Source organism: Microtus pennsylvanicus, chromosome 15 (genome assembly GCF_037038515.1).
Source record: "Microtus pennsylvanicus isolate mMicPen1 chromosome 15, mMicPen1.hap1, whole genome shotgun sequence".
Taxonomy (NCBI): domain Eukaryota; kingdom Metazoa; phylum Chordata; class Mammalia; order Rodentia; family Cricetidae; genus Microtus; species Microtus pennsylvanicus.
The window spans coordinates 11,014,530-11,024,368 of NC_134593.1; positions in this window are offsets into that span (position 1 = coordinate 11,014,530).

The following is a 9,839-nucleotide window of genomic DNA, read 5'->3' on the forward strand; positions in this document are numbered from 1 at the left end:
CTCAACTACCTTTGTATACCCAGAAGGAGAACTTAGCGTGCTAAAAATGGAAAATGCAGGCTGCTTGTGAGGATGTGACCTTCACAGAGGCCAATTTAGACTCTTGCATATTCTGCACCAAGAGCAAGATCCACCCATCTTCCTTCCAGAGCCAGCTGAATGTAGACTTGGGCTCCAGCTGTTCTCATTATGAGGCACAGAGAGGGGAACATCGACCCAGACTTGGAGGATGTTTCTACAGAGGATGGTGAAGGCTCAAAAGAATGGAGGGAAGTTGGGTAGATGCCACATTCCCTACTGAGGCAAGGAAACTTTGTAACAAAGAGTCTTTCTAACCCTGAGAATGGATTCTACTACTCTGTTCCTGTATTCTAGGGAAGGGTCAGAGGAGTCCACCCCCTTACCCAGAGCCAGCTTTGCTCCAGCTTCCAGGAACAGTGAAGAGAGCTGTGGGCAGATTTCTCTGTCAGCAGGAAGCCAGCTTGCCACCCACACACTATTATTGGAACAGGCTAGAACTTGGCGTCTGGCTGGCACAGCTGCCAGGTACACCTTGCCAGCGGCTGCAGGTGCTGGCTGCTACTCTGGCACTCTTGACAGAACAGGAGAGCGCAGGAAAATATAAGAGGAACCTATTTTCAGGTTAGGGTAGCAAATGTAGCAATGTATTTTGCTGTGCCACTGCATGAGAGAGTCGGGGTGGACTGTATTACAAGCTTACTTTAAGCATGAAAAATATTTGATTGTAACAGAAGACCTTCCCCCACTTGTTCTTGGTTAGTTGAAGCCCTGTCGGGCACAATGCTGCGCACTTCAATCCAGCACTTTAGGATCGAGAGGCAAGAAGATACAGAGGTACTGGCCAGCATGGGCTACATAGGAACCCAAGGCCAGCCTGAGCTACATGAAACCCTGTCTCAAAAAAAAAATCAAGAGAGAGAGAATCATCCATCAAAGAAACACACATACACACACACATACATACTACACATACACACACACAATCAGCAAAAGAGTTTCCAATGACTGTGGGGATTGTAAAAGATGACCAGCACAGTTGAAAAGTGTTTAGTTGTTAGGGTCAGAAAGAATGAAATCTTTATACACCCAAACGAGAAGTGGCTGGGACACTGCACTGTTCCCCTGAGCCCTGTGTGCCCTGGGAACAGGGAGAGATTAGATGGAAGGAATCTAAGTAGAATATATTGCAAGCCTTTTAATCTCCCTGGGATGAGGAAACCTTACTGGAAAAGAGCTATTTAAAAAGAGCATAATTTATAAACACTGGCTGCCAGCAGAGAGGAAGGAGACGGCATAAAAAGTCTTCCATCTCGGAAAACAGAACAAGAAAATGGGGCCAAGCTGTACGTAAGAAAATGTCCTTGCGTCAGAAAAACCAGCCGTTCAAATCACTTTCAAGGAGGAGTCTCTTTGAGCAGGAAGACGTCTGCCCCCGGTGTGTTCTGAAATGCCAGGCAGGGTCCCACAGACTATTTGAGCTTGAGGTTCTCCACCCACAGAGGAGCTAAAAGTGGCTCTAGGCCCAGGACTGTGCATGCCAGGAGACAAAAAGCCTTCCTGAGGAAGGTGTCCCAGGCTCTTCAGGGCAGAATTAACCTGCTGCCTTAGGAAAATGCATACCAGAGATGTGCTAAAAGTGATCCACCAAGCTGCCCGTGCTCCATGCAGAATGCTCACTAGCCGATTATCTAATTAAGACCAAAAAGGTGCTCAGAGTAATTTCTCCAATTCTCCAGCCAGTGGCTAAACACATGAACAACATATATGATAAGAATGACTGTCCCATGTCTTCAGGATACTTACCATCCAGTGGGCAATCTTAAGAAAGACACACAAATTAGACTAATAAGATATCTCTCTTGGTAAAGGGCTTGCCATCCAAGCGTGGGGACCTGTGTTCGATCCTAGAACCCACATTAAAAAAAAAAAAAAGGCTACATAGGAATGTGTTCTGGGAACGTGGAGACAGATGGATCCTGAGAGAAAGATGTCCCTCAAGCTCAACATGATCGGTGAAATCCACCCCAATAGGAGACCCTGCCTCAAAAACAAGCAACCATAAAAAGGTGGAAGGGGGTCAAGAGAACTCATACCCTTACACAGATGTGCACACGCACACACACACACACATACACATATACATACATAAAAATGTATGCACAAATCATTGGCTTATAGTAAATGTGAGGGGTATCAAATCACATTAGTGGGACTGTTGGCCATTTGACTCACACAGACATTCTAGGTCACGTTAGTGGGACTAATGATCACTGACCTCACGCAGGCGTTCTTCCTCCTAGGGTTCATGTTCACCATGGCAAAGATGAAGTTTCAGATACTGTGAGAGGGTGAATCCTCCTATCATTTAGAAGCCAGAGAGGGCTTGGTAAGGAAGTCTGTAAAAGAAAAACAAACAAGTCTATGGACTCACCAGGCTTTAGAAGCTGACCTTTTATTCCGGGGTGACAAGTACCCTGCATTCCAATGAGTTATTACATCAGCTGCTGAGTTTCAAATATATTAGGACGTTTCACTGTTCTTCTTAATGATCTCTCAGCTGTACGGTAACAGATTCCCATTTCAATTGTATCTTTAAAAACTAATCAAGGTGAGACAATTCTACCAAAGATTTGTGGTTCCTCATGTAAATGAAAGTAAGCTCTTCTCTACAGCAATGTAGGAACTTGCCAGCATCCAGGCTGGGAGACGTATGATGTTTTTAGTCAGACTTCAAAGGCCAAGGATATAGAATTACTATTGCATCTAAAATTACTTTACAGCTTTCCAAAGAACATGGGGGGAAATGAATGCAATTCTCAAAATGATATGCTCCAAAAACACACTTCTGCGTCTTTGGAAGTGTGTAGGTAATATAAGGAGAACCAGACCATTTCCTACCTCACAGCCAGGGCAAGGCAAGAGATAGCAGCCTGGGTACTGCCACAGAGTCCCCGGGAGTGGTCTGAAATTGAGTGTGTGTGTGTGGGGGGGGGGGGTTCACCATTTTCTCCCACAAATGGAAACCTTCCGTGGTCTTTATTAAATCTTCACATCCCAAGCATGTGGATCTCAGTTCTTTTACTGTTTGAACCCCCACCCCGTTCTTATGTTTTATTCTCTTGTTTGACCCAATGATTTCTTCTATCATATCACACACTATCTGGGCCACTGGGATTATGATAACCCCTTCTGTCTCAGAGCTATGGTCCAGGTAGGGAAATTAATAAATACCCAACAAACTGTAATATGGCAGTGTTCCTCAGAGACATGGCCTGCTCTGGGTCGCTGGTCAAAATTAAAGGACTCTTAAATTCTCATTTGGCTTAATTAGCATGGTTGTCTGGATCTTTCTCTCATGGATTTATTACAATCTAGTTACTATCTTGATTAAGAAACATGCTCTGAAGTTCTCTTCCTCCTCAAAGCCTGCAGCCTTATTAGTTTTGACCGCTCAGAGAGAGACTAGGGTCTTCATCAGCCCTTTTAGCACAGGGTGGCATTCATGGTGCCTCTTGCTGGGAATACTGACTCTTGAGCACTCTTTTTGTTAAAGAGAATCAGGCATCAGCAGGAGGATGTAGGGGAGACTGTGAGAACAAAGCTTCTTTGTGACCTTCTGACCTCACAGGCTGTGCAAACATGGCTCCATGAAGCACAGTCCAGCGCAGTAGCAGCAGGTGACATTGTCCACATCCACAACAGCCGTTATCTGAGTATGTTAGAGCAGTCCATCCCTGGGATGTCATGTGCACATGTTAATGTGGGTATGGTGTGTGTGTGTGCATATGTATGTTTACATGTGTGTAGGTACGTGCATAAGCACGCCTGTGCGCGCTTGTGTGTGTGTGTGTGTGTGTGTGTGTAGACCCAAAGTTAATTTCAGGTGTCTCCTGGATCCAGCCCACTTTAAACGTTGAGGAAGGGCCTCATGCTGAACCCAAAACTCACAGATTTGACCAGCTTGCTCCAGGGACCTCCAGTCTCTGACTCCTGGGTGCTGAGATGTCTTCCATGCTGCCCAGCTTTTTTATGGGTTCTGGGGATGCTATCTCTGGTCCTCATGCTTGTGCTGGAAACACTTTCTCCGCTCAGCCATCTCCACAGCCCTCCTCAGGATTTTGAGTTAATATTTTCCTAGTAACTGATGATGTCGAGCTTCTTTGAGTGTGATCATTGGCCGCTTGGATGTCTTCTTTGGAGAAATTCCTATGCAGATTCTTTGTCTGTTTTTCAATGAGCTAGTCTTAGTTTTAGTAATCTGAATATTTAGAGTTTGTGTGTAAGTGTGTGTGTGTGTGTGTGTGTGTGTGTGTGTGTGTGTTGGCTCATTTACCTAAAAATTCATCAACTTTCTGTTTCTTCTGAAGACTCAAATTTTGTTTGGGTGGTTTTTTTTCCTAGTCTCTGTTTTATTCAATTCAAGTCTTCATTATTTCCTTTTATCTGTTTGGTTTGGGTTTAATTTGGTCTGCCTCCTAGACAACCTCCAAATAGAGAAGTCAGGTATTGGCTTGAGATCTCTTTTAATAAGCGTCATACATACACATTTTCTTAAGTGCTGTGTTAGCTGCATCTTATATTGTGCTGTGTTTTAATTTTCATCCATCTCAAGACATTGTCTAATTCCCCATGAGATTTGGTTTTGATCCATTGACTACTTGGGAGTGTGTTTCTCAGCTTCCACATAGTGGGGAATTTTCCAGGTATAGTCTGTTGTGCAGCAATTTCTTCTATATTGAAACATTCTTTCCTGGAGAGAGAGTAGCATTAAGGCTCAAAAAGTAAATGGAACTTTCAAGACTCAGTGAGTGCACAACTCACAAGTCTCAGAACATCCGTGGAACTTCTACCATTCATAAGGGTCCCTCCCAAAGATTTCACTAGTACTAACAATTGCTAAGGGAAGGAGAGAAAAGTGTCCTCCCACCCACCAGCCAAGTAAGTCCTGCAGGGAGCTCACTCTGGTCCTGCAGTTCCTGTAAGTAACCCCTCACCAGTACCCTGCAGGTAATATTGGTAAACTCATCGCTTCACCAAGCTGCAGATTGGTGAATTCATTCCTCTGATCTGTTGTTGATGCTGTATGGGTGGTGGAAAGACATTTTCTCATGTCTCCTACCACTGACACTGACATCGCCCAGGAAGTCACGCAGCAACTTCTTTATTGATTCCTAATTTAATTCCATTGGACAGCTTTCATTTTAAGTATCCAATCAAAACTGTTCCTGGGGTTGGGACTACCGCTCAGCAGTAGACTGTTGGCCTGAAATCTGTGAGGCCTTTGGTTCCACACATTGCTCATGTTGCAATTACTTTCTAAAGGTAAAGCCCAAAACTCATAGCCTGTATTCAAATCAGCTTTAAAAACTACGTTAAGGAATGAACTCTAGAAGGAAGAAATGGTGTTGCCAATACCCTACACCCCAACCCAGGGACTCTTCAGTTGCTTATTAAAGCTATGAAGTATTTCTAATTTGCACAAGGAACACCTAGTTTTCAGAACTTACAAATACAAACCAGAGCAAGGAAAGTAGATATTTTTAGATCAAGACATAGTGAAGAGGGGGAAGCTAAAATGGGTGGTTCGTTCAACCTAGCTTTGTGTGAGTTTTAAATAACAAGATTTCTCCCACTTCCCTCTGCAGGTTATGGAAATTATGTAAGAAATATTTTCCTGACATTCAGGCTGAGTTTTCCTTTTCTCAATTTCATCATGTCAGGAATAACTGTGCCTCTGCACACCACCTCAGACATTTCCTGTGGTACCTGCAGATGTCTGCGTTAGCCCTCTTCTCATTCCTCATCCAAGGCGAGCACACTTAGTCCCCTTACTCTATCCCTTTAACTGTTTATTAGACTTCTGAGTATGTTCACTCTTCCTGTGTCCCATGGATGCCAGCACCAAAGGGCTCACCCTTGATGTCACATAAGTAGCTTCTACCTTTATGCCCCTGGCATTTTACTCAGAGTGTGAAGCCCAAAATAATACTCTTTTAAAATTGTAGACACTTTCTTTCCATCGACAGTCACAGGTGGCTGTGAGTCGCAGTGCTTTCCAAGCGCTGAACCGCAGGCCCGTTGGGTGTCTGTCGTTTGGATCACACCCTCTCAGGAGTCAGAAATAAGCAAGCTCTTTCCCTGGCGCTCTCGTCGCTCCTAGCAGTTCATCTGGTATGGGGCAACTACTCACAGCCAAGGGAAGCCAAGTTGACAAGTGCACAAGTTCTTCCAGAGTCCTGCTCGAGTGTCCTGGCTGGTTCTTAAAGGTTAACTAACCTACGCCCACACAGACCCCTCAACGGCTGAGCACATTCCCAGTCACAAGCTTAACACTGCTATTTTATATGCCTTTAAAACTCCACCTAGAAGTGTAAGATGCTCTTTCATTTGTATGTGTTTTACTATTATTAACATACAAAGCGTTGCATATCGTTATGACATTTTCAAATAAGATTTATTTTTATTTTCCTTCCATCTCTTCTCCCCATCCCTCTGTCCAGTCCCATACCTTTTACACATATCCAGGGGCCTCTTCTCTGTTTCTCTGTCACATGAGTCCTATTGTGCCTCCCCCATTTCCTCAACACCATTTTTTTCTTTTTTCCATGGTCTCCTCTTTCATATCCTAGATCTATACTCTTGCCTACTTGTATGCTCTGATATAAGCAGGGGTCCACATAAGAAGAAGACTATGTGACTTTTGTCTTTGTGAGTCTGAGTAACCTTGTTTAATATACTTTCCAGGTCTATCTATTTTCCTGCAAAATTTTATTAGCCTTTCTTTACATCTGGTTAAAATTCCACTGTGTATTTATTCACAATTTCATTAGACATTCATCTTTTGTGGACATTTAGGTTGGTTCCATTTCCTTGTCGTTGAGAGTAATGTGGAAATAAACAAAGATACGCAGGTATCACCGTGGGAGTTCGTGTAGATACTCAGGAGTGGTAGAGCCATCTAGCCTTTGGCCCATACTGATTTCCATGGTGTCTGTACTAGTTCACAGTCCCACCAGCAGTGACTAAGCGTTCCTCTCTCCCAACAGATCTGACAAATCTGGTTTTGTCTATTTTATGAATGACAGTCTCAGGATGATATTCCCTAAAATATTCAGTAGCTTTTAGATCCCTCCTTAGAAATACTTGGACCATCTCAAGACTACACATAACTGAGTGTTTTAAACTGGCTGGCCTCAGTAAGTCCATCTGTAAAGGACAATTGAAATATCATTCAGTTGAATTCTACTAGTTAAGAATGAATGTTACCTTTGTCCTGTGGATGGAGATTCCCTAAGCAAATATATACTATGTAGGTGCATTTTCATATGTCCTAGGAAAGTAATTTTGCCTAAGAATAGTAATACATAACTTACTTGAATATATGCTCTCTCTATATATTCATTAAAACAGGCTTGATAGCATATCCGCTTAAAGAATGTTAGAAATTGATCTAGTTTCTGTAGGGAGTTGAGAAGATAGCACTGGTTTTTTTCAATGGGAATGTAGATTTGACTTCACTTTTCCAAAGCACTGGGGAAAAGATGTGTGTCATTCATTTCAGTCCTAACCACAGAGCCAAGGCCACGATCCCAGAAGGATCTATTTCATAACTTAATGGTTTGAATGTGTCTCCCAAAGTTCATGCTTTGGAAAATCAATCCCTAATGCAACCACAGTAGAAGATACGGCCTAAACAAAGATGATTGGGTTATAAGGGCACTGCCTTCAGGGGTAGCCATATGCCATTATTATAAAGAATAGCTTATTATAAAAGTGAAGCCTGGCTTCTGTTGTTCCTTTGCTCTCTTGTAGACTCCTGCCTCTCTGCCTTCTGCTATGGAACAGCACGGGAGGAAAGCCCCTCACTAGATGCAGGCACCTTGGCATCGGCCTTTGTTGGGGTTTCAGTGTTGTGATAAACAGTATGATCAAAAGCAACTTAGGGAAGAAAGGGTTTATTTCAACTTATGGCTCTCAGGTCGCATTCCATCACAGAGGGAGGCCAAGGAAGAAACTCAAGACAGGAACCTGGAGGCAAGTCTGGAATGGAAGCCATGTGAGCATGCAGCTCATTGGCCTGCTCTCCATGGCTTGCTCAGCCTGTTTTCTTCTAACACCTGGACCATCAGCCCAGGGATAGCACCACCTAAAGTGGCCTTCCCAATCAATCACCATCCAAAAAGTGTCTCATAGGCTTACCTGCAGCCAGGTTGGTAGGGAGGCTTTCTTAATTGAGATTTCCTCTTCTCAGATGCCCCTCGAATGTGTCAGGTGGAAAAAATAAACAGGACAATAGGACAACTTCCTAGCCTCCAGTTCTGTAGAAAAGAACGGTTCTGTGTTCTTTAAAAATTACTCAGTCTTGGATAATCTGTGGTGTAAGAAAATGCAATGTAAATAAATAGTTGAAAATTAAATGTTTTTAAGTCAAAGGAGTAAATAACACAAGAAATTTCAAGAATTCTTGGTGACAATTTAAAGTCTGTGAGTCCTTTCATTTTACTTTAAATTATACTATAATGACATTTCATGTGAGTTTCCCAAGAGGTATCACAAAGTACTATGCAGGACAACATTAATCCAGGCATTGGCTGGGATAACTAGGACCAAAGAATAAACAGTGAACAGTGCATGCCCAGAAAAAAGTAGAGTCAGCAAGAAGACACTGGTTCTCGTGAGTGTGGGACCACAGTCTGCTAGGGTTCAATGATGACACCGGTCCTCGTGAGTGATGGTCCACATTCTGTTAGTGTCAAATGACAACACTGGTCCTCGTGAGTTATGGACCACAGTTTGTTAGTGTCAAATGACGACAAACCCAACGTACAGAACTAACAACAAACTTACTCCATGCTGTATTCAGTCTTTTTGGCAGGTTCCAAAACTAAGACCAAGAGAGAATTAGGGACTTGTGCAAGAAGACAAAATATGATGTTCAAACCAAGACTAAAATGTACCTCTCTCCCTCCATCCCGTGCTCTTCAGCAGTGTTCCAGGCTCCACATTTACACTGTGTGTAGAGAAATCTTCCAAATACACCCAAAGTCTTGTGACTGACCCAGATTTGTAAAGTTCGAATAGGAAAACCTTGTTCATATCTAACTCAAAAGAGCCTAAACCTCATGCTTTACATAATATTATTTGATTCTTCCTTACGCCAGGTGTCGTGTTTAATTTCCCTTCACGATCTCTTCCAAGAATCTTACTCCAAAATAGCCACTGTGCTACCACAGGGCGAAAGTATGTAAGGAAACTTAGCTCCCTTGGTTGGGAGTGGTGAATAAGCTAACAGGCTGCTATAGGGAGCACTGCTCAAGAAGCCAGGCCAGTGTTTATTTAAGCAGATGGATATGCAGTGCTGCCAGAGAACAGGGCTGTTCTGCCTCATCTTAGGGAGCCTGAAGGACCCAGGATAATAACAGACACCCTTGTTCCTGGCCAGAGTCTCACTTGCATTCTCTATCTGTACAAAATGGCAAGGAGTGGCTTCCAGAAGAGAACAGCAGACCTAAAATTACAAAATTTCTTATATGTATGAAAAATGCAAGGTTTTTATTCTCTTTTCCAAAACCCTAAGGTTTCTCATATTTCCTAGGGCTTTGACAAGATGTCGGCATTCATATTGGTATTAAATACGAATAACTCAGGTTAGATGCCAAGTGGCAGACTCTAAGAAAAATTGGAAGATACTTTCTTATACCTTAGCACCTCCTCAACAGCTTTCTCCTTTTTCCAGGCTTCTCTCACGGCCCAAAGGATCTCATGTCCTCCTGGAAGGATGGTAAAGCCATGCCATGTGTTCCACTGTTCTGGCTTCC